This window comes from Puma concolor, chromosome D1, assembly GCF_028749965.1.
Source record: "Puma concolor isolate L17-30 chromosome D1, mPumCon1.1.hap2, whole genome shotgun sequence".
Lineage (NCBI taxonomy): Eukaryota > Metazoa > Chordata > Mammalia > Carnivora > Felidae > Puma > Puma concolor.
The window spans coordinates 62,295,616-62,322,440 of NC_141676.1; the positions used below are offsets into that span (position 1 = coordinate 62,295,616).

General features: G+C 38.4%; 1 protein-coding gene and 1 pseudogene across 1 annotated transcript in view; one reads left to right on the top strand and one right to left on the bottom strand.

Moving 5' to 3' along the window:
* GAB2 (GRB2 associated binding protein 2) overlaps window positions 1-26,825 on the bottom strand; it is a 191,731-nt gene that overhangs the window by 121,619 nt on the left and 43,287 nt on the right. The gene's annotated exons all lie outside the window — the stretch shown is intronic.
* LOC112865762 (proteasome subunit beta type-3 pseudogene) lies at window positions 10,640-11,254 on the top strand (annotated as a pseudogene).

Genomic DNA, 26,825 nt, shown 5'->3' on the forward strand with positions numbered 1-26,825 from the left:
TTATTTAATTAGATAAATATAATGTGTCATAGCCTCAGAACTGTTTTCAAATGTCTCATAATTTCCGCCTTCTGTGGGAGAGAAAGGCCAGTGTAAATATATTGTGTTCTTGCCCCTATGGACAAGATGGACTTCGCCTACTCAATTCTGGTCGGAGCTAAAACAGCTTAAAATGATCTCTCTATCTTCCCTATCGAAACACAGCAGAAATAAATATAGGGAGTACCTCATTTTGTGGCACATGTAAATAAGGATACTCAGAGAAACAAACATTTCTACCCCTAATTTTTCCTTGCCTTCTGCCAAGAGTGACCACTGTCAACTGATCTGCCCAGAACTCCCCACTGTGCCTTTGTGCTTGGGCTCATCCTCACACATTATGTACCCCAATCTTACTCCCCAGATACATTGAAATTATATTCCTCCTTCAAGGACTACCTTCAATGCCACTTCCTCTAGACTGTTTCCTTTGATTTTTAAGTAGAATGCAAAACTTTCTCAACTAAACCCCTTTAACACCTTGTCTGTACCTCTTCTTACAAATCACAAAAAGACCGGGGCGCCTGGGTGGCGCAGTTGGTTGAGCGTCCGACTTCAGCCAGGTCACGATCTCGCGGTCCGTGAGTTCGAGCCCCGCGTCAGGCTCTGGGCTGATGGCTCAGAGCCTGGAGCCTGTTTCCGATTCTGTGTCTCCCTCTCTCTCTGCCCCTCCCCCGTTCATGCTCTGTCTCTCTCTGTCCGAAAAATAAATAAATGTTGAAAAAAAAAATTTTTAAAAACAAATCACAAAAAGACCTGTGTTATAGTTTCTTATGAATGTGTCCTATATCCCACTTTATTTTTTAAGTTTTTTTAACATTTATTTATTTTTGAGAGTGAGTGAGTGAGCCAAGAAGGGGCAGAGAGAGAGAGGGAGACACAGAATCCGAAGCAGGCTCCAGGCTCCGAGCTGTCAGCACAGAGCCTGATGCAGGGCTTGAACCCACTAACTGTGAGGTGAGATCATGACCTGAGCCGGAGTCTGGCGCTCAACCGACTGAGCCACCCAGGCATTCCCTACATCCCACTTTATTTCTTCCATAAGAAATTAGTTTTGAAGTAAGGGTCTATATCATTTGGACATCCCCCACAGTTCCCAGTATAGCATAGGTACTTAGTCCACATAGGAAGCTCTCAACACTTATGGAAATGAATTAATGAACATATTACTTTAAATGAACATTCATATACATTACTTCAGGGTATGATTATCTCTACTTTACAAATAAGAAAATGAAGGTTTATAAAAGTTAAGTGATTCAGAAAACAGGCCATGCTTTCCACAAAAGCTGAGATAAAAGGCCCAAATAAGAGGATTCAGATTGAATCTGGGGACCTCTTGGATAACAGCTCCTATCTTTTATTGAATTATCAACTGAGAACATAAATTGCTACTTTTGGGGGGAATAAATGTGTCAATATGTATATGAACATCCATAAAAAATCATATAATTTAAACTTGTATGTCTACTTCATAAATCCATCTTAATATCCAGAGATGCAGATAGACTTACGCATGAAGATGACCATCATACTGTTGTTCAAAATAATGAAAGAATCAGTAAAATCTTCTGTTACCCAATTGAAATACTGAAAATATGTTTACTTCTCCTCCCTCCCAGATTCCAAAGACATGACAAAGTAGTACAAGGCTGAATAAACGAATACCTGTGCTTAGGGTGGGAGAGAAGAATAAAGAAAAAGAACAGACCAGAACATTTTTTTTAATGCATTTTATTATTTTTTTAAAGTAATATTTACATTCAATGGGAGGGGTCAAATTCATGACTCTGAATTGACATGTGATTAAGAGTCACATGTACTACTGACTGAGCCAGCCAGGCACCCCTAGACCAGAAATTTTTAACACTTTTCAAAAGATGGGAAGTAGATGGAATTACATTGGTAGATGTGCTACAATGTAGATGTATCTACAGCCCACCCAAGTGAAGGAAGCCAGGTAAAGGAACATGGGGAAAAGATGCATGTAGTAGCCAATGCTGCTTCTTTTTTATTTATTTATTTTTTTCCAAACGTTTATTTATTTTTGGGACAGAGAGAGACAGAGCATGAACGGGGGAGGGGCAGAGAGAGAGGGAGACACAGAATCGGAAACAGGCTCCAGCCCAGAGCCTGACGCGGGGCTCGAACTCACGGACCGCGAGATCGTGACCTGGCTGAAGTCGGACGCTTAACCGACTGCGCCACCCAGGCGCCCCGCCAATGCTGCTTCTTGATAAGGCCTAGAAAGGTATCATGCTGGGGATCAGAGCACTACTGTTCAAAAGAAATGTAATACAAGCCACATATGTAATTCTGAAATTTCTTTTTATGCTTAAGTAAAAAGAAACAGATAGGATTAATTATAATAGTATATCCAAAGTATTATCATTTCAATATATAATCAATGTAAAAATGAGATATTTTACCTTGTCTTTTTGTTCTTTGAAATCTGATTTGTATTTTATACTTACATCATATCTTAATTCAGATGAGCCAGATTTCTAGCTCACTTATAGCTAGTAGCTATTGTAACTGATATCACAGAATCAAAGAATAAGGAGAGCAACGGCAGGAAAAAGAGCAGAAATCAGTGATTAATTGAAGAACTTTCTAAAGAACCAGTTGGGTAGAAACAGTTTAGACACACAAGAACATAGAAAGTTTAACTTCTATGCACTCTTTCTGAAAGATGCTTTCAGGGATGCTTTATGGCAAAGTTAAAAAGGATTCCAAGAAAGAGATGACATAGGGTACAAGAAAGGAGATTTAACCCAGGACTTGAATGTAATGATAGTAGGCTTTGAGATTAAAACAGGAACTCTGTGGACTTAGAGAAGAATGTGTTAAGATGAAAGTTGGGGCATCTGGGTGGCTCAGTCGATTAAGCAACTGACTTCATCTCAGGTCATGATGTCACGGTTCGTGGGTTTGAGCCCCGCATCAGGCTCTGTGCTGACAGCTCAGAGCCTGGAGCCTGCTTTGGATTCTGTGTTTCCCTCTCTCTCTGCCCCTCCCCCATTTGTGCTCTGTCTCTTTCTCAAAAATAAATAAAATGTAAAAAAAAATAATAAAAGATGAAAGTTATTTCCCTAAAACAAACAGTATGATTAGGAAGCCAACTGATGTTAGTCATAAGGTAAAGGCAGATGCTTCTTTCTTCAGTCAGGAAAAAAAGGCAGTCCAAAACTCCCAAGAAAACAAAAAACAAAGACAAGGTGTAAATATGAAGCAAAGAAAATATGGCAAGTGATGGAATGTAGAAAGAGAATCTATTTGATCTTGATGTTTGAAATAGTCTCGTTTAAGTGTCATGGGTTTAGTACCAAAGAACTTTATTTTCTTCTTATGGGTCAACTTATGCAATTCTTCTCTGCTGTAAATATTTATATAATTGTAATACTGAAAAGGATATTTATTAGCTTTTAATTCTTAGAATCAATCCCCAGGTGAAACTTAAGACTTCTTTATTTTAGAAATCTGAATGTAAATGTTATTTAGTTACACAATACATACCTTATGATAGGAATGGACTAATTATCTCATCTTACTTGTTGGAAAGCCAAAATATTCTATATACAGTTAAAGAGAGAAAAATAGAATTTTTGGTGTAAGTGGTAAGCTGCATAAGATAAGTCTGACTAAGGGGCCTTAATAATACAATGATGCCCCTGTTCTTTATCCAGAAACGCTAAAGATCCAATATTCTGGTGCTACAAAGTATTTTAATGGCTGAATCACATTGCAGTCGTTAAATTATCTTCAAAATTTATAACAAGCATTTTAAAACTTATAATGTGAAGTGAGATAAACTATATCCAAAATTATAGACAGTATGAAGCCTGGGCAAATGAAATGAAATTAGAGCTACATTTATACGTATTAGGAGAGATTTAGGTTAGAGTTAAGTAATCACCAGACTTCTGAGAGGCTTGAGAATCCAGTTGAGGAAACACAAGTGTACAAGAAATAGTCAAGTGTAAGTGTCAGGCACTGGTACTACATCTGATCTATCTCTGTAAACAATCTCCCTTCCCCAACACACACAGTTTATACTTATTAAATATTCACAGATTAAGATTCTCAAGGCTACTTGAATGCTTTAGGATGGCCAAGGAACCATCCAGCTTGGCAGTGTAGCCAAAGGAGGCTTCCTGGAAAAGGTAAACCCTGAATTGTATCTCAAAGGATGGACAGGTTTGAAATGGTGACTGGGGAGACCCCAGACTCCTTAATGGGTGAAGGGCCAACTCCTCAGACTGAAATGCAAAGAAGACTCCCATGGAAGACAGGAAAATGAGGCTACTTTTAAGGTGTGGTAACCAGAAGTTACTGAGAGACACTGGTTTGTCCCCATCCCACCACTGACACAGAGATTCATGTTTTGGAGGCTATACTGAAGAAGATGGAGGTACTCCCAAATGTGTAAACTGAGTTCCCTTCTTCCCATTAACCTATACTTGATCCTGTCTGTATTAGCCAAATAGACTATCTTTTCTCTTCCATTCTTCTCCCAACTTAGGCTTCTGCCCAGAAGATAAGCTTCTCATTAGCAAACACTCAGATGTAGAGTTTGCTTCTAGAGACCCAGGATAATCTACTTGGAAGCCTCAAGGGAAAAAACAGGCAGAATGAATTTAATGCTTCACCTTCCATGGCTGGACTTTGATATAAGACTACGCAGCTTAAACAAAGCAGTATATTTGTTAAGGCATCTTAAATTAGGGCTCCGTACTAAAAAACATCCTTTACAAGTCTCAAACACCCCTTCTTCAGACTATTTATAAGTATCCCATAACAAGAGTGTTTATTCTTTGGAAAGAGATATAATAGAAGAGGAGAACAGAAAGAGATAAGCACACACATGTGCCAGACATCATATAGACATTCTATGACAAATCCATAGAGCACTTGTTATGCCCATTTTACAGGCAAGGAAAAGGAAGTTCGACTTCACAGAGATTGAGTGATTTGCTGCCTATGTAAATACTGGAGCTGGAATTCAAATCTACAAACTTCTTACTTCAAAACTCAGTGCTCTTCCCCCTATACCATACAGCCTCAGAAAGAAAGAAAGAAAGAAAGAAGGAGTGAATTTACCAAAGCTAAATTGTTGAAAAGCAAGAACAGAGAGGTACAGCTGTTATCTTCACAAACCCTCCCATATATATTTTTTAAAGAAACAAAATGGTCTTAATAAGTAAGACTCAGACTCTTCTAAAATGACAAAAACAAAGAGCCTTAAGTAGACCTTTCTTTCAAAGGGGAAGGGGGGAATTAAATATCAGAAGGTAAGGGACTTCTCCTCTCACATGAGTCTGTCACAGCTCAAAGGATATTTTAGGGAAAAGATACTTACCTAGTGTGACCACAGAATCTAAGAGAATTTAGAAGGGGTGGTGGAGAAGAGAGAGGGAGAGAAGGGAGACTGACTCATTATTTGTTTTCCAAATATAAAAACTGAAGCAAAACACAGTGAGACTCAGCTATCCAGCTGGGTGCTCTTAAGGATTAACTGGGTGTGTGGCCAGGCACTTAACTTCATATTTCAGATGGACCGCTGTAAAATGGAAGAAGAACTCATAATAAGGTTTCTTGTCAAGAGAGCACCAAGAGAGTTGTATTTATAGCTTCTGAAATACAGACCTAAGCAAATGGCCTGACATGGAGCCCCGGGCCCTAATTCCAATATACCTGCTATACTTAATGTCATAAGGTTGTGCTTGGGGATATGAATGTCCTGATAATGGCAGCGTCATCCCGTATTTTTATACCCTTCTCACAGGTTACAGCTGGGCTTTTAAAATACAGATTCCAATTCAATATTGAAAACAAAATGCCAGTGTAATAGAGTAGAAAGAATATGGGATTTGGCATTGGGCCATCATGGACTTGAATCTTGGTTGTAAGATTTGAACAAGATACTTAATCTTTCTGAGACTTATTTTCCTCATCATTAAAATGAGGGATAATTACCTTAGAACACTTATTTATTGAGAATTAAATAGAGTTCCTGATACATAAAACACTGTAAAGATAATTTCCATATTAATCCTTACCTCACACCATATAAAAAATTTAACTTGAAATGGATCATAGATCTAAGTGTAAAAGCTAAAACTCACAGCTCCTCGAAGAAAAGATAAGAGAAAAATCTTTGTAACTTTGAGGCAGAAAAACAAACAAAAAACATAATCATAAAAGAAAAATAGAATAGACCACCAAAATTCAAAGCTTTTGCTCCTCAAATGGCACCATTAAAGAAAATGAAAAGGCAAGCCATACTGAAAGAAAATACATGTTTTCACACACCAACAGAAAAATTACAGCTATTTCTACCTTACAAAAAGCTGGTATCCAGACCATTTAAAAAAACTCTTAGAACTTAGTTAACAAGAAGATAAATGAAACCATATAAAAAATGATCAGAAGCCTTAATCAGAGACTACACAAAAGAAGCTATACAAAAAGCCAGTTAGCACATGAAAAGATGCAAACGATTATTAGACATCAGGAAAAAGTAAACTGAAACCACAGTTATACACTATTACCTGTAAACCCATCAGAAAAACTAAAATTAAAAAGACTGACCATACCAAGTGCTGATGAGAATGCAGAGCAACTGAAAATCACATACTGTTGCTGGGGATGTACAATAGTACAGCCAGTCTGGAAAACAATTTCTTAAAAAGTTTAAGAAACAATTATTCTATGACCCAGCCCATTTGACTCCTGGGTATTTACACAAGAGAAATGAAAACATATATCCGCACAAAGATGTGCAAATAAATGCTCCTATCAGCTTTATTTAAAATAGCCAGAAACTGAAAAAAACCCCAAAGTCCATCAATAGGTAGTATATCCATACACTGGAATCCTACTCAGTGATAAAAAGGACCTGTGCACCAACATGAACACAGGTAAAAAACATTATGCTGAAAGAAATCAAACCAAAAGTGTGTATATTACATAATTCTATTCACATAAAATGCAAACTCATCTGACAACAGATGAATGCTTGCCTGAGGCTGAGGAAAAAGAAAGGGACAGATTGCAAAGGGACAAGAGAAATTTGGGCAGACTAAGGGAAATGTTCTGTATCTTGACTGTAGTAGTCATTTCATGGGCAGAGCAACTGTCAAACTCACTGAATTTAAACAGATTTATTTTGTGTACGTTATTCCTTAAAGTTGATAAGGAAAAAAAATTAATTCACTTTGCCTCTCCTGCCACTAGAATCAAGTTAAAAAGCTACTACTGCCCACTTCTTGGTCACAGGGGAAACAAAAAGCTGTACGTAAAAGGGTGGTATTGCAAAAGCCCTGTAATTTAGTATCAATAAAGTGTTTCATTTATTGAATATCAATCAGGTGTTTGGTAACATAAGGCCCTTCATATATATTATCTTATTTAATTCCAACAAATTTGACGAGGTAGGCACTATTGGCTCTTTTACAGATGAGGAAACAGGTTCAGAAAATTTAAGAAATTCATCAAAAGCCACCCAGATGTAAATGGTAGAGTTAGATTCAAGGATGGATCTGGATTCAAAACAGTAAGCCTGACTTCAAAGACAATGCTATTATTTCCTACAGTGCTTAGGGCATCCTCAGAAAGGCAGAGCCGTGATGGCCCAGAGACAGGAAGTGTTAGTGAAGATTTCCTTTATCAGAACTGGGAAATCCTCTCAAGCAGGGGAGTTTTAGCAGTCTACTTCAAAGGAGACTGGGAGGATGGGAAATGGGGTGCAGCTCTGCTTGTGAGGCCAAAGACAATCCTCTCTCTCGGTTCCAGCATCTGCTGGTATTTTGTTAACTCTTGGCTCCTCCATATTCACCCACCCACTGGTTTCCCAGGGAAAAAAAGCCAAAATATCTTGGCTGAACAGGCGAATGGGTCACAGATGACAGAGGTAAAAAAAAAAAAAAAAAAAAAAGACATTCTGTAAATATGCTTCTTTTTAAAAGCAAAAACAAACTGCACACTTCCTTGTTCTGCATTTTCCTTATTCTCTTTGAGTTATCCATCTTCTGAAACATTTTCTTGTCTACATTTTCATTCATCACAGTGGAAAAAGTAAGGCAAATGGATCATGCTGGAAGTTTAAATAAATTTACAGTCTTCCTATTTCAGACCAGCTGTAGCCCATCTCCCCTGAAGCCAGGCCAACAAGAAGGTGCCTTGAGCTGCAGAAAATGGGCCATGGGAAACTAGGACCTGGAGGGGCGGCTCGGCACTGGGACCAACATTGTGGACACAGCGTAAAGAGACCTGGGTTCTGGGATTAACTTTGTATAATTAAGTTAGAGACTCTGTCACATCACTGTCCCTCTCAGAGTCTCAGAAGATTGGACTAAACCTGTTTTTCAACTTTTAACAAAGGCCCTCCGTTTATAACCAAAAATAATCTTCCCCCTAAACCCTCAGATTCTCATGCACTTCCTCTTTGAGAATTGCTCTGTTGCCTTTTTATTCCCCCACAGCCAAGCTTCACTTTCTGAAATTTATACTATAAAAACAGGCAACTTCAGTGTACTAGTATATTATAATCCCAGACAAAAACTTTCAAACAGTATATACAAACATATACTGAAATTGTCATAATCCTTAGTGTGTGGCATAGAGAACCAGAGATTAGATGCCCTATTGCAAACTGCAGTATTTTTGGTTGTTCTCCATTTCCTCTCCCGATTTAGTTTGAACTGCAATTTTACTAAAGCTCCTTTGCTCCCTTCTTCACACATGGTAAGAAGTCACAGGGACATGTGCTTTTGTGCTCCTTTAACTAGAGCATCCTCCCCCAAACTACACTCTGCCAAATTGTTTCTGGTAAGCAACTTTGCAAAGTAAAAATTCCCTAGACGATCTGGACAGGGTGTGAAAGAAAGACCCACAACCCAGCAGGGGAACTGAAACATTCTCCCCCAGTGTCCACTTCTGTCCTGGGAGGATGGGGGCAGGGAAGTTGCGGAAGAAGCTTTTAAAGGAAGCAAACTTGCAGGACTTCTGCTGCAAACAATTGTGTACTGTATCCAGCTGTTAAATAAGGCAACAGTCAGCTCAAAACCAGAGGAGAACAAAGGGGTCTGATCCCTTGCTCCTAAAACAGCAAAGTACTATGCTTCTGCTTCACATGTTTACAGCTTAGCACCTGTTTCTAGCTTCCAGGTCTGGAGCTCTCAGAAGTGTAAACCTTTATTTTTACATACAAAATATTGTGCAGAACCATAACACAAAAAAATAAATTTGAGCTCTGGGGGATAGAGGACCCGGGGTGGGAGAGCTCTGCCAGCTCAGCTGCCATCATCCCTTTTGTCAGGCAACTCTCTGGACTCCTAGGGCGACAAGGAACACTATTAGGTCTACTGATGTGGGGTGATTCATGTGTGATTGGTAGGCCTACTGATTTGTGGAGTTCACAGATAAAAACATAGATGATCATGCCCTTAATTTGATTCAGTAGGCTAGGGTGGTTGTTCTCAGCATTTTTCTTTCCCCTTATGTCTTCTTCAATGATCTCATTAATTCCCAATGCTTTGTTGATCGTTTCTATATGGAAGAGTCAAATTATACACTTTAAGACATGATCTCTTTACTTAGCAGAGCATCTGAAACATATGGATGGGAAGAGAAAAGCAGGGATCCAGGCATGCAGACAGTCTGGCAGCAGAATCCAAGTGTTTGTTCCCAAAATTCAGGACCAACACTCTAGCTGTCAGAGGACTAGGGAGAGAAAAAGAATAATGGGAATCCCTAAAGAATCAAAGTGCAAGGGAAGGACTTGGCCAAAAGGAACCAGACAAGAGCTCTTCTTAGAATCGGGGGCCAAAGTCAGAGGGGGGCTAGCTTTCAGGCTGACTTCATGTTAATTCCCAGAGGCCTGGATCAAGTTCTTAAATCCTACCCCACCTCATCCCCATTACAAGCAGAACTGTTTCACAGACCTATCCTAAGGTATGAGAGAAGAGAGCCAAGTAAATCTTCACAGCTGAGCATATCCAGGCCCTACTTGTGTCTAGCAAGTTGAAAGCATATCATGAGCAGAAAAGATGCAGAACAGATGTTCCTAATGTTTTCCAGGTCACTTGCAGAGATAGACACAGATCCCTATCAACTCAATAGCCATTTCTCTCTTTGTACCTTGTTACAGAACTATTTTGTTCAGAGAACTGGTAGAGACTTCATGGTCATGGGAAAGGTAAACCCCCTGCCCCTCAGCCCCAGGGGTTGAATCACAAATGGTCTAAAGCAATTATGCAAATCAATTTCCCTTTGCCAGGATTGGACTAGATAGGTGGGCATATAACCTAGTTCTGACCAAAAAAACGTAAGTTTTCTAAAGGGGAAAGAAAGTGCCTGTTTTTCTTGGTAACATGCTTGAGTCAATGATAGAACCCTGAAGCTTCCTCCCTCTTACTGGGCTACATGAACATCAATGTCCTTGTAATTTACTCAGATTTTCTGTTAAGTGTGACCAAAAGTTTTCCTGACTGATCTGCTGACCCACCTGAGAGAGTAGGCAGCAAGAGTGGTTGCTTAGCCTTAACTGGCTGACTGCAACTGTGGTGACTGGAGGTCCCAGTACATCGCAGTCCTGTATATTATGTCCTATAATGGAGGGACCATCACAGCCATGCAGGGGGAGAACTGTGTGGTCATTGCTGCCAACAGGCACTTAGGGATCCAGGCCCAGATGGTGACCACAGACTTCCAGAAGATCTTTCCCTGGAAGGTCGGCTATACATAGGCCTGGCCAGACTCACCACTGAGGTCCAGACTGCTGCCCAGCATCTCAAGTTCCAGCTAAATCTGTATGAGCTGAAGGAAGGCTGGCTGATCAAGCCTTACATCCTCATGAGCACGGTGGACAACCTGTCATATGAGAAACGGTTTGGCCCCTTCTACACAGAGCCATCATCTCTGGATTGGACCCAAAGACCTTTAAGCACTTCATTTGTTCTCTAGACCTCACTGGCCCCATGCTGACTGACGGACTTTGTGGTTAGTGGCACCTGCTCTGAACAAACATATGGGATGCATGAGTCCCTCTGGGAGCCCACCATGGATCCAGAACACCTGTCTGAAACCATCTCACAAGTCATGATGAATGCTTGGATACGGATGCAGTGTCAGGAATGGGAGTCACTGTCCACATCATTGAGAAGGACAAAATTACCACCAGGACACTGAAGGCCTGTGTGGACTAACCCTCTGTTCTCAGAGTCTACTTTTTTTTTTTTTTTTTAAATAAAATAGTTGTAATTTCTTTTGGGACACCTGGGTGGTATAGTCAGTTAAGGATCTGACTCTTGATTTTGGCTCAGGTCATGATCTTAATTTGTGAGTTCAAGCCCCACATGGGGCTCTGCTGACAGTGTGGAGCCTGCTTAGGATTCTCTCTCTCTCTGCCCCTCCCCAACTTGTGTGCACTCACTCTCTCTTTCTCTCTCAAAATAAATAAACTTAAAAAAAAAAAAAAGCTTTTCTTTCAAAAACTATGAGCCAAAAACTATGAGACTGAAAGTATAGGCCTTATATCCAATAACCTTTTTTTAATGTTTACTTATTTATTTTGAGAGAGAGAGAAGCAGAGAAAGAGAGAGAAAGAATCCCAAGCATGATCCATGCAGTCAGCACAAAGCCCAATGTGGGGCTCAATCTCACAACCTTGAGATCATGACCTGAGCTGAAATCAAGTGTCAGAAGCTTAACTGATTGAGCCACCCAGACACCCCTCCTGTAACTTTTATCATGTGGATATATGCAATATTTTGTCTTCAACTATAAAAGATTTACAGGTTTCAGGTCAAGAGTCCTTACTCTACACCAGCAGTTCTCAAAGTGTGCTCCCTGGACCAGCAGCATCAGCATGACCTGGAAATTTAGAAAAATCAGAAAAATAATTTCTCTAGCCAAACCCCAGACCTACTGAATCAGAAATCCTTGTAGTGGAGTCTAGCAATTTATGTTTTACTAAGTCTTCCAAGTGATCTGATTCATGCCAAAGTTTGAGGACAACTGCCCTGAGCTCACCATTAATTTCTATGGTGACAAAAATGTTTACATCTGCACTATCCAGTATGGTAGACACTAGCCACGTATGTCTATTGAGCACTTATAATGTGGCAGTGCAGCCAATAGACTAGATTTATAATTTTACTTTGTTTTAGTTTATTTAAATTTAAATATCCCTGTGGCTAGTGGTTACTGCAGCTCTAGACAACCACAAAGGATTTTACATTATCAAATGGCTCAATACTAAGTCATAAAATAGGCAGTGGTTCTCAAACTTCAGTATGTATCTCCATCACTAAAGGGGTTATAAAACACCGATTATAGGCTCCCACCCCTACAATTTATGGTTCAGTAGGCCTAGCTTGGGGTTTGAGAATTTGCACTTCTTTTTTTAATGTTTATTTTTGAGAAAGAGGGAGACAGCATATGCCAAAGCCAGGGAGGGGTAGAGAGTGAGTGAGAGAAAGAATCCCAAGCAGGCTCCATGTCCAGTGCAGAGCCTGATAAGGGGCTCTATCCCAGGACCACAAAATCACAAGCCAAGCCAACATCAAGAGTCAAACTCTCGGGGCGCCTGGGTGGCACAGTTGGTTAAGCGTCCGACTTCAGCCAGGTCACGATCTCGTGGTCCCTGAGTTCGAGCCCCGCGTCAGGCTCTGGGCTGATGGCTCGGAGCCTGGAGCCTGTTTCCGATTCTGTGTCTCCCTCTCTCTCTGCCCCTCCCCCGTTCATGCTCTGTCTCTCTCTGTCCCAAAAATAAATAAACGTTCAAAAAAAGAAAATTAAAAAAAAAAAAAAGAGTCAAACTCTCAACCAAATGAGTCACCCAGGTGCTCCAAGAATAACAGGCACCTATATGATGCTGATGCTACTGACCCAGGGAACCCACTCTGAGAAGCACTGAAGTAAGCAAAACTTTTTTTTTTTTTGCCTTCTTATAACCTACATAAAAACTACTTTTCCACAATTCTTTTTTTTTTGTTTCTTTTTAAAAGTTTACTCATTGTTGAGAGACAGAAAGACAGAGCACAAGTGGAGGAGGGGCAGAAACAGAGGGAGACACAGAATCCAAAGCAGGCACCAGGCTCTGAGCTGTCAGCACAGAGCCCGACGTGGGCTTGAACTCATGAACCACGAGATCATGACTTGAGCCAAAATTGGATGCTTAACCAACTGAGCCCCCTAGGTGCCCCTACTTTTCTACAATTCTAACCAATGTTTTCCTTTGTGTTAATCAAATTAATATATAAAGGTAAAGTTCCCTGAGAGTAGGAACTGACACCTTCCCATTCTATATGTGTCATAGTCCATATGAGCTCAGTATCTTGGTTCCAGCAGGTATATGACATCACTGAAAGTATAATGGGCACCCCCCACATCTCCAAACAGGAAGACTTTTGGAAGTGTCTGTCATGTTTCCAAGACCGTGATTACTTCCGCATAATCATCAGGTGGCAGGCTATATGTTTCAGAAGAAATGCACAGAAAGGTTAAGTGATCTGCCCAAGGTAATAGGTCTTATTTCTTATTCTTCTGTATTTTAAAGTATTATCTCATAAGTTGTTTACAGAAGAGTTTGTATATATATGCATATATATTTTACATATATTACATATGTAATATATATGTAACTTATACATAATATTTTATACATATATATACAGAGATACTGAAAACTAAAACATTCAAGAATGAAAAAGACTTCTGACACTATAATGGTATGAAAGGCAACAGGCCTAGAAATCTGGATGGGGGCTATACCTTCTCAAATAACACTGCATACAAAACCATCTATGCCAAAGACCTGGCCCATCCAGCAGCAATGCAGCTTTCAAGCATTAATGGGAAAGGCAAGAATCAAGGACAAACACACAGGGGATTTTTCTGAAGGTCAAAAAAGCAACAATAAATACCGTGCCCAGAAAAGCTTTTAAATCTGACCTTTTCTTCTGCTGAAGCCATTCGCCTTCCAGCATCTTCAATCTAATAGACTGAAGTAGGCTGAAATGGCTCTTAGGAGAGAACGGGGCTAGTCTTTTCCTTAATGCTGCCTCTCCACCACTACTCTAGCAGCATTACTGGTAATTACATCATTATACCATAATGGAACACATGCGGCGCAAGTGAAACATCCCAGCAGCTCCCCAGTCAGGGAGAGGGGAAAGAAGCTCCCTTCATTGTTCAATTTCTATTAACCCTTCAGGTTCTGGCTTATTCTCAAAGTCAAACCACCCCTAGGACATTTCACAATCTTAAAACACAGATCGTGAAAGCAGAGCATCGTTGAAGATCAGGAATAAAGTTAAATTCATTAGTGTGATGGAAATCCTCTGCTAGAATAGGAATTAGGACACCTGGGTATAGGTCTGGCTTTGCTATGAACACCTTACGTGACCTTGGGGAAATCATTTGCATCTTTTAGGTTTCAGTTTCTCATCTATAAAGAATAGCAAAGCTCCCAGGCAGAAGATCCCAAAAGGTCCTTGAAGGCAATCTGGGACTGGACCAAAAGATCACAAGGGTTCCTTCAGCTCTAACATTCTATTATCTAAAAAGACTCTATGAATAGGGGAGACAGGAGTGGAGTAAAATTCGAAAGGTCAACTCTGGTCTTCAAGCAGTTAATCTGATGAGGATTTTTGCCTCTACTCTGACCCATATATCAGTGTCAGATCATCTTCATCAAAATCCATAGCAACTTCTCATAAGACCAAACTCTGAACTCATTAACAGATCACAAAGAGTCTCCCCAAATAGAGAAAGGACATAGCAGTACATGCTATACTTGGACAGAACCAAAGTTCTAACTGTCACAGACTCCTTCTATGAACCTGAGTCCATCACCTAACCTTGGCCAACTCATCTTCAAGACACAGTGGCAGAGGAGAGAGGGTAGAACGAAAGCTTTTCGCTCAGTCTGTGATTTTGATATCTTTGTAAAAGTTTCAAATGCCACCATTGGATATTGGGGCATGCAGGGGTGGGTGGAGTTTGGCACAAAAAGCACACTAGGAATGCCAAATCCTACAAGCAAGAGATGAGTTTTCTTATGATATTCTAAAGGTTTTCTCATAGATAAGGAAAAAATTACCTACCAGACTTCCAGGGAAGAACTAAAACATATAAAACTATATATTAATTTGCCACATATCTCAGAATTTTCTTTATATAGTGGCCTAAAAGAAAGAATGTAGGGGCGCCTGGGTGGCGCAGTCGGTTGAGCGTCCGACTTCAGCCAGGTCACGATCTCGCGGTCCGTGAGTTCGAGCCCCGCGTCAGACTCTGGGCTGATGGCTCAGAGCCTGGAGCCTGTTTCCGATTCTGTGTCTCCCCCTCTCTCTGCCCCTCTCCCGTTCATGCTCTATCTCTCTCTGTCCCAAAAATAAATAAACGTTAAAAAAAATTAAAAATAAAAGAAAGAATGTAAAAAATGTGTTCTCTGCAGTTGTCTTCTGGTCATCATATAGAAGGTATAAGACTTTGGTTTCCAGGAGTAAGGTGGTTAGATCCTCTTAATTAACCCTCCCAAAGAAAACAATTTAAAAAGCTACATAAGGGTGCCTGGGTGGCTCAGTCAGTTGAGTGTCTGATTCTTATGATCCCAGAGTTGTGGGATCAAGCCCCATGTCGGGCTCCACACTGAACGTGGAGCCTGCTTAAGATTCTTTTTTGCTCTCTCTCTCTCTCTCTCCCTCCCCAACTCTTTCCCCTGTTTGCATGCTCTCTCTCTAAAATAAATAAAAATGAAAAATAAAAAGCTAAATAAAATATTCCTAAAAAATAATTTTTAAAATGCATCATGCTGAACTGTGAAGTAAGGAATGTACACAGAACAAAAATCAAATGAAATGAAAGCAGACAGAAACAACCCAAATGTCCATCAGCAATGAAAGGACAAAGAAAATATGGTTTATTCATATATTGGATTATTCAGCCACATTAAAAAGGAAGTTCTGGTACACACTACAACATGGATGAACTTGAAAAACATTATACTAAGTGACACAAGCCAGACATTAAAGGGCAAATTCCCTATGATTCCACTTATATGGAGTACCTCGAGTAGTCAAAATCATATAGACCAAAAGCAGAATAGGGTTTTCCAGTGGTTGGGATAGGGGTGTGCAATGATTGCTCGGGTGTGGGTAATGAAGGCAAAGCTCAGGGCTCACAATCATATATGAAGCCCCTTATACACTTGGGATACCAAGGGACTATACCTTTGGTGCATAGATGAATCACAAACCTGTAGCACTGAAAGAGACCATAAAGAAACTGTCTTCTTTTAACCAGTAGAGAAGGAAAAATGTCTCTTAGAATCTCTAACTAAAAGCTGGCTCTAGTGAAGGTTTGTGACCAAATCCATGCAATCTCTTTTTTTTTTTTAATGTTTATTTATTTTTGAGAGAGACAGAGAGAGTGAGTGTGAGTGAGGGAGGGGCAAAGAGGGAGGGAGACAGAGAATCTCAAGCAGCCTCCACACCATCAGCACAGAGCCTGATGTGGGGCTTGAACTCATGAATCCAATCATGAGATCATGACCTGGGCAGAAACCAAGAATCAGACGCTTAACCGACGTGCCCCCAAATCCATGCAATCTTAAGTGAAGATCTAAAAGTAGTCCAGTTAGTTATGTCTTCAGACTATTGGTAGAAGCAACTCCTCATCCTTTCTGGTGGAATAAAAGCTTAACTCAGGTCTCACATACTTTCTACAGGTAAAGTCTTAAGAAACATTAGACCTTAAAAACAAAACACAAAACACACACCCAGAAATAAGCCACATGAATGACAATCAGGAAAAACAGACAGTAAAATCAGATCCTCAAAGACTTCAGATATTGGAATTAGATACACAATATAACAGGTTTATGAATATTATATTCTAATATTTAAAAGAGAGGCTTGCCAAAAATTAGCAAGGAACAAGAGAGTATAAAAAACAAAAACAAAACACAAGTGTATTTGAAAACAAACCAAACAGAACTTCCTGAAATGAAATTATAATTAAAATGAAAAAGTCAATGGCCAGGTTAAACAGCAGATTAGACACAGCTAAAACAAAACAAAACAAAACAACAAAACAAAACCATGAACTGGAAGAGTGATCCAAAAAAATTCCATAGAATGTGACTAAGAAATAAAGACATGAAAAATATGAGAGTTTAAGAGACATAGATGATATAGTAAAAGGGTCTAATCTTTTAACTGAAGTTCAAGAATGAGTTAAAGAGGATGGAGGAAGGCATTATTCAAATAGCTAACAGCTGAGAATTTTCCCAGAATCACTGATAGAACACCAATCTTCATATCCAGGAAGTTGAACAAATGTCAAGCAAGATAAATAGAAATAAGCAACATATTGTAATGAAACTTAAGAACACCAAAGACAAAAATTAAGATATTAAAAGAGAAGCAGAGATCACCTACAAAAGAACAGCATTAGACTATCAGCTGACTTTTCAACAGCAAGATCCAGCAGACCACAGAATAATATTTTCAATGTGTGAAAAAAAAGAAATGTCAAGAGAATGAAAAGACAAACCACAGACAGGGAGAAAATATTTTTAACACATGCCTCTGATAAATGCACAAAGGAACTCTTAAAACTCAACAATAACCCACAATCATATTGTCAGTTAATCTTTTAACTAAGGAGGAAAGAATATGCAATGGGAAAAACACAGTCTCTTCAACAAATGTTGTTGGGAAAACTGGACAGCTACATGCAAAAGAATGAAACTGGACCACTTTATTACACCATACACATAAATAAACTCAAAATGGATTAAGGACCTAAATATGAGACCTGAAATCATAAAAATCCTAGAAGAGAGAACAGGCATAATTTCTCTGACAGTGGTCGTAGCAATATCTTTCTAGATATTTCTCCTGAAGGCAAGGGAAATAAAAACAAAAGTAAACTATTGGGACTACATCCAAATAAAAGGTTTCTGCACCAAAAAGGGGGAAAAAAGATCCACACTGAGACACGTTAAAATCGAACTGTCAAAAGACAAAGTAAGAGAGACTCACTGTATACAAAGGACCTTCAAAATGATTAATAGCTGATTTCTCATCAGAAATCATGGAGGCCAGAAGGCAGTGAAATGATATATTTAAAGTACTGAAAGAAAAAAATGTCATACAAGAATTCAATATCTGGCAATAACTAACAAAACTAAAAGATAAGCTGCTGAATGGGAGAAGACATTTACAAATGACATATCCAAAAAAGGGTTAGTATCCAAACTATATAAAGAACTCATGCAACTCAACACCCAAAACCAAACAATCCAATTAAAAAATGGGCAGAAGACATGAACAGACATTTCTCTAAAGAAGAGAGATAGATGGCCAACAGGCACAGGAAAAGATGCTCAACATCACTCATCATTAGGGAAATACAAATCAAAACTACGAGATATCACTGCACACCTGTCAGATGGCTAAAATCAAAAACATGACAAACAAGTGTTAGTGAAGATGTGGAGAAAAAGGAACCCTCTTGCACTACTGGTGGAAATACAAACTGGTGCAGCCACTGTGGAAAACAGTATGGAGGTTCTTCAAGAAATTAAAAATAGAACTACCCTATGATCCAGTAATCTCACTACTGGCTATTTACTCAAAGAGTACAAAGGTGCTGATTCAAAAGGATACATGCACCCTTATATGTATTGCAGCATTATTTACAAGAGCCAAATTATGGAAACAGCCAAGGGTCCATTGATAAATGAATGGATAAAAGAGATGTGATATATATTTCTCACATATAATTACATATATATATCATAAAAATTATACATATATATATATCTATATCTATCTATCTATCTATATATATATATATCATAAAAAGAATGAAATCTTGCCACTTGCACCAACATGGATGGAGCTAGAGAGTATAATGCTAACACAAGTAAGTCCGTCAGAGAAAAGACAAATACCATGTGATTTCACTTATATGTAGAATTTAAGAAACAAAACAAACAAGCAAAGAGGGGGAAAAAAAGAGACAGAGAGAGGTGAACCAAGAAGCACACACTTAACTATAGAGAACAAACTGATGGTTACCAGAAAGGTGGCAGGTGGGGAATGGGGTGAAATAGGTGATGGGGATTAAAGAGTACATTTATCATGATGAGCACCGAATAATGTACAGAATTGTTGAATCACTGTATTGTACACCTGAAACTAATACACCTGAAACTAAAACCCCCTCAACAATAAAGAAATAAATACCCTGATTTAAAAAATGGGCCAAAGACCTTAACAGATACCTCACTAAAGAAGATAAACAAATGGCAAATAAGCATATGAAAAGATGCTGCATGTTATATGCCATCAGGGAAATGCAAATTAAAACAATAAGATACCATTACACACCTACTATAATAGCCAAAATCCAGAACACTGACAACACCAAATGCTGGTGGGGTGGTGCCAACAGGAATTCTGATGATGGGGAATGCAAAATGGTACAGCTGTTTTGGAAAACAATTTGGTGGTTTCTTATGAAATAAACATACTCTTAGTATATGATCCAGTTATCATGTTCCTTGGAATTTACCCAAAGGAGATGAAAACTTATGTCTATATAAAAACTTTCACACTGATATTCATAGCAGCTTTATTCATGACTGTCCAAACCTGGAAGCAACCACAATGTCAAAAGGTGGATGGGTAAACTATGGTACATTCAGACAGCGAAATATTATTCAGCACTAAAAAGACACAAACTATTCCAAACACAGGAGAAATGATAATTATGTGACAAGATAGAGGTGTTAGCCATTACTATGGCAATTATATGTACATTTACTGCAAATAAATGTATCAAATCACTACGTTGAACACCTTCAACTTATACGATGTTATGTCAAATATAACTCAATAAAAAAATAAACTATCAAAAGCCACGAAAAGACATAGAGGGATCTTAAATGGATATTACAAAGTGAAGGAAGCCAATCTGAAAAGGCTACAAACTATATGATTTCAACAAATGACATTCTGGAGAAAACAAAACTATGGAGATAGTAAAGAGATCAATGGTTGCCAGAGGTTAGGGGACAGGGGAAGAGATGAATAGGAGAAGCACAGAGAATTCTCAGGGTAGTGAAAATATTCTGTAGGATATCATAATGACGGATGCATGTCATGATGCATCTGTTCAAACCCACAGAATGTACAACACCAAGAGTGTGTACATAATATATACTATGTAATTTTGTGTGATTATATTAATGCAGGTGCAGCAATTTTAAAAAATGCACCATTCTAATGGGGGATGATGATAACAGGGGGGTGTATGCTTGTGTAAGGGTAGGCGTTATATGGGAGATTTCTGTACCTTCTCTTCAATTTTGCTCTGTACCCAAAACTGTTCTAAGAATAAAATCTTAAAAATATTAACTGTCAGTGCAGAAGTCTACAGCTAATAATGCTCTTTCAACAACGAAAGAAAGATAAAACCATCATTCAGAGAAAACAGAGAGACTGCCACATACAGACCATCACTACAGGCAATTCTAAAGGATGTACTTGAGGAAGAAGGAAAATGATCCCATGTGGAATATCTAAACTAAAAGGAAACACACATGAGCAAAGATATTGATAAATATGTGGGAAATCTGCACACTGCCAGTGTGAAACAAGAATACTACTTAACTGGTGTGGTTATAAATAAACAAGATAGAATTAAAATATTAGAGAACAAGAACACAAGAGAAGTGGTAGGAGTTTAACTATTCTATGATTCTTACGTAATTCAGAAGGATAGTGTAGTGTATTGAATCGTGGTTCCTCCAAAACCTACATCTGCACTCTAATCCCTGGAACCTGTGAATATTATCTTCTATGGCAAAATATGTGACTAAGTGAAAGATCTTGAGAGGAGGCACTTTCCCTGGATAATCCAGGTGGGCTCTAAATGCAATCACATGTACTCTTCTGAAGGAGAGGTAGAGTTAGAACAGACACACAAAGGAGAAGACGCAGAAAAGGAGGAGACAATGTGACTATGGAGAGAGAGAACAGAATGACAGAGCCACCATCATCTGGAGCCACTAGAAACTGGGAGAGGCACAGAAAAGATTCTCTCTGGAGTCTTCAGAGGGAGTGCAGCCCTTTGACACCTTGTTTTGGACTTCTGGCCTCTAGAACTGTGAGAGATTAAATTTCTATTGTCTTAAGCCAACAGATTTGTAGTAATTTTATATAGTAACTGCAAGAAACTAATACAGAAAGAATATTACTTTAGGCCAAATTAGAATGTATGAGCTAATAACAGCTCAATTCTCCCTAAGTGGATTTATAAATTTAACATGAACTCAGTAAAAATACCAACTTTTTTTTTTTAATACAAAAGGTAGTTATTAAGGTTCATACAGAAAAATAAACAAGAATATCAGTAACGGGAAACTTAGGCAACTATATGATAAAACCATACTATAAAACCTCATTAGTTAAAACAAAGTGTGTTGCCATATATACAGACAGACCAACCATTGTAATTTAATATATTGTAAATCCACAAATGGGTACTAATGCATAAAATATTTAGGTTGTGATAGATGTGGCATTTCAAATTGTGCGAAAAAGATTTAAGATGGCATTTGAGATTTATTTTTTTTTCAATATATGAAATTTATTGTCAAATTGGTTTCCATACAACACCCAGTGCTCATCCCAAAAGGTGCCCTCCTCAATGCCCATCACCCACCCTCCCCTCCCTCCCACCCCCCATCAACCCTCAGTTTGTTCTCAGTTTTTAAGAGTCTCTTAGCATTTGAGATTTAAATGACAAAGGTGAATCTGCCTCTAAGCACAGATCAGTATATATTTCAAACAAAGCAGAGATTTAAACATAATATAAAATGCAACTATAAAAGTAATAAAATAAAGCACAGTACAATTTCTTTTATAACTTCCAAGTGGGAAACTCATTCTATTACATGCTGTCTAGATGCCATAAAAAAGAAAAATCGTTAGAGTGACTACACAAAAATCTACAAATCCTGCATGGCAACATAAACAAACAAGCACACAAGTGTGTACACACATGTGCGCACACACATGTGCACGCACACACACACACACACACACACACACCCTATAGGCAAAGCAAGAAAAGAAATGATAAACTGGGTTAGAATCATAAATACTGTTCTAAAAATTGCAATTTTTATTATAAAAGGCTGATCTCTTAAAGAGGTCCTATAAATTAGTAAGACTAACAGCTCTGTGGAAAAATAAGCAAAGCATATGAACAAATTATTTACAGAAAAAGAAATATGAATTAAAACTACACTGAAATACTATTTCATTGGACTGGCAAAAATCCAGAAGTTCAGTAACTATGTGGACAAAACTGTGGGAAAACAGACACTTTCATACACTTCTGGTGGGAGTAGAAATAATTACACACCCTCTGGAGGGTACTGTGGCAAAGTTACATATAGTATATTAAAATTCTAATACTATTTATCCTTTAACCAAGAAATTCCTTTCTAGAAATTTACTGTGAGACAAACTAATACATGTGTACAATGACATACGTACATTTTGCAGATCTGTTTAAAGGAATAAGCTGAAAAACAATGTAAATGTCCATCAAAGACATTTTGTTATGGTTCCATTAATTAATGAAATACCAGTTGACGGTTAAAAAAAAAAACAAACAAAAGAAAGGACTAGAGAAGGAAACTCCTTATGTACTAACATGGAAAAGAGTATCAAGATGAACTATTAAGTAAAAAAGGCTAAACATAAAATTGTGCCTTATGCTGCCATTTGTATGAAATAGTTAAAGAGAGTATCTACATATTTGTATTTATATTTATAATCTATGTTGAATATATAGGGCAACATATATATATACACACACACACACACACACACACACACACACACACACACATATATATATATATATATATATATATATATATTTTATAAACACACACACATGGATTGGAATTAAGCAGATGGGGAGAGAAAGAAGTTATACTCTTCATTGTATACCTTTCAAAATATTTGACATTAAAACCATGTTAAAGTATTATCTATTACACATTTAAAAATCTTTGTAAGTTAGCATAATAGAATATGTTAACAAAGCAAACAGAGTATAATTTCCAAATTAGTAGAGGAGTAAAAATAAAATTAGAAAAAGTAAAATACTTAATCCAAAAGGCAAGAACACACAGAAGGCAAAACAGTATGAGAAATAAAACTAAATATTTCCTTAACTACAATAAATGTTAATCAATTAAATTCAATTAAAAGACAAAGACTGTCGCACTGTTGTATTAACCATAATAAACATCAATTACCCAAACTTCTCAGTTAAAAGACAAAGACTGTCAGGCTAAACAAAAACACAATCGAGCTATATACTGTTCTTAAAAGATGCACCTAGGGGCGCCTGGGTGGCGCAGTCGGTTAAGCGTCCGACTTCAGCCAGGTCACGATCTCGCGGTCCGTGAGTTCGAGCCCCGCATTGGGCTCTGGGCTGATGGCTCAGAGCCTGGAGCCTGTTTCCGATTCTGTGTCTCCCTCTCTCTCTGCCCCTCCCCCGTTCATGCTCTGTCTCTCTCTGTCCCAAAAATAAATAAACATTGAAAAAAAAAAATTTAAAAAAAAAAAAAAAAAAAAAAAAAGATGCACCTAAAATATAGGAACACAAGTAGGTTGAAAGTCAAAGTTTGGAAAAAATTATATGAGGCATATATACTATTCAAAAAAAATGACACTATGGTTATATGACTTACATTAAGTAAAGAGACATTAAAGCAAAAGGGTCACTTTGCAAAAACAGGAGGTTCAAAGGTAGAGAAGATATCTAATTCTAAAATATTGGTCTCAAAATATATGAAGCAAGAATTGCTAACACTGCAAGAATTGCTATCCCTGACAAATCCATTATCATCATGGGAGATTTTAAACAACCTTTCAGTAATTGATATAAAAAGGGTGAGGCTCTCCTTTTGGCTCCTCAAATTAATGCACTTTGGAACTGCTAGATCACACGGGAAACAAGGTTTCTCACTCACTTCCTGAGAAAATAAATCAGGATAGAGAAACATGCTTCTTGTCTGGTTTTGGTGACCATATACAAATGTAAAAATGGTAAGTTACACCTTATCTGCACAGTGACCATTATAGCCAGACACTAATACTAGTGACTTTGTCAGCAACTCTATGTGCTTATGCTTCAATTTCTTAATCTCTAAGCTCTTTAGGGGAAGATGTTGTTCTTTTATACATATTTTTTATCTATCCCAGCACCTACCACATGCCTAGTAAGTGCTCAGTGTTTTATTGAATCATCTTTACACATCCCCTTCAAAAATATTCCAACATTTATGAAGCACCTATTATATACCAAGCACTATATTAAGTACTGGGAATACACAGACTAATAAAGCAGTGTCTGTTCTCCAGGAGAAGAGAAACAGAAATATATCTTTTAAAAAGCTATAAATAGAGGTTTGAGTGGAGACCCCTCTCCCAACAAAGCACCTGGAAATTTGACGGAAAGTTCTCATTTAACATGTACTTCTAAGTACCCACTATATTCTAGAATCAGGCATGTGCTAGAGAAGGGACATTTGACTTAAGTCTTGCCAAGTAGATGTGTGTATAGGGCAGGGACGGGGAGTCAGGCAGAGGATATTCAGGGCAATGAGAAATAAGAATATGAAATTCAGAAGAAAATGTGATTTGCTCAAACAGCTTGGGTAAAGACTGGTGTCTTTTCCACATGGTTTCTCGACAGTCCTTCCCCCTATGGAGTCTCTTTACCTCAATACAGATATCTATCTAGATGGATGGCCTTGACCACAATCCAACAAGAAATTCTTTTAAAACTGCAGCACAGTACTCATAAATTTAAGTTTTATTAGATGTCCTTACTGGATACAATGCATGCTATTCTGTATTCTATTTTTTTTTTTTTTTAATGCTAGTCACAACTACCACTGACTTCACACTCAATAACAACTCTCAACCCCATTTTGTAAAATACTTAATGCTTGGGATGGTCTATAATGTGCTTCTCTCTATTGCTTCTAATTGGAATGCCAATTCTAGCTCCCCACTTGACATCCCAGGAAAAGTCCCCTCCAAACATATTGCTGAGCAACTACTATGTGCAGAGGAAACACTCTGCTAGCCTCAAGCCTGCTGTTTGTGGCTAAATTCTCCAAAAAGCATAAACCAAGGATATTATAAAATTTTCCTGGGAAACTCGCCAAACTGTACATATTTACTATGTATCTACTGATACAGAGTGAGATGCGAATGTGAATTCTGGTAAAAACTTCCCAGGTGGTAGTGAATTGATGATCTGAGGTTCCTTCTACTCTTACAAAACAAATATTTGTTTAGGAAAGACGGTTTAGCAAAGGAGTAGACATAGACCAGAAAAATGAAACCTCAGATAAATAGAGGGACTTGCCAGGGGCCAAAAAGCCACTGGTAAAGCAAGGATTAGAATCTAGCTTATTCCATACCCAGTCCGTTTCAGAAAGTTCGCACTAGGAAAACGAAGTCTCTCTGTGTTCCTTCTCCTTTACGTTGACCTTTTCTTTATCAGAAATTCTCCAAGAGGCCTTAGCTTACTAAGTGCTAATTAGATTTCCTCCACCTGCTCTGGGATTTAGCAGGCAGGCGGCAGGCGGTACTAATGCAGTGCCCTCCTCAGCTAACAAAGCCACTGGCATTCCCGGTATGCAGGGGCTGGCCTCCAGCTCTTTAGTCAACAGCAATTAAAGGACTCCTATCCAAAGCCCTAAGGAGGAAGACAGAGAAGGGAGAGGTATTCCTTGATCCAAAAAGTAGAGTGCAGCCACTGATTGGAATTGATTGTACATAAGAGCTGGGTGGAAACAGGGAAAATTCTGGGAGGTAGGAATGGAATCTGGGTGAGGCAAGCAACTAATGAACACTCATCATCGTTCTCACCCCCCTAAGGAATGCTATTGTCGTCCAGATTGAGGGGATAAAGCCTTGTATGGCCAAGAGCCCTCATCCAAAAATAAGTTATCAAGAAACATTTCCCTTTCCCTTATTTCAAGACACAGGTCCAAACTGCTCAGCCAAGAATGACAAGTCTTCCACAATTCTATCCCTTCCTATCTATGTACCATAATTTAGTGAATGTTCAGCCACTAACTGGCAAAGTGCAGCCTGGATGTTCAGTCACTCCTGCCCTGTGACTCTACACGAGTCACCGGTTCTCTGGCTTTGATTTTCTCATCTGCAGCTCTCAGAGTTGATTTCAAGATCAAATGAGACAATACAGAAATGTTTTATAAACTGGAAAGTTGTGTAAAAGCTTTAATTCAACTCCTAATACCAATGCAACTAAATTCAAACATTTCGTAAATTCCTAGCACAGTGTTTATACAGAGTTGGTGCACAGATGTTATAAATATTAGCTGTTGGGTACACAAAAATAAACCAAACAGACTATGTGGAAATCACAGACTGATGGTAGGAGACAAGTTCTCCAGGAGAGTATAAGTACTAAGAGTAGGCACAGAGTAAGGAAGGAAGAGTAATTTATCCTGCTACTAAAGAATAGGGGTCAGGACTGTCCAAAACTCTGATAGTGAACAGAATATAATTGGGGCTGAGGGTCTGGAGAAAATATAGCTGGAAATTCAAATGTGCCATTTCATGATCCCCCATTAGAACAAATTCATTAATATCCCTGCCTTTATTCACAAAGTTCTTTTTTATTTTTTTTTAACGTTTATTTAT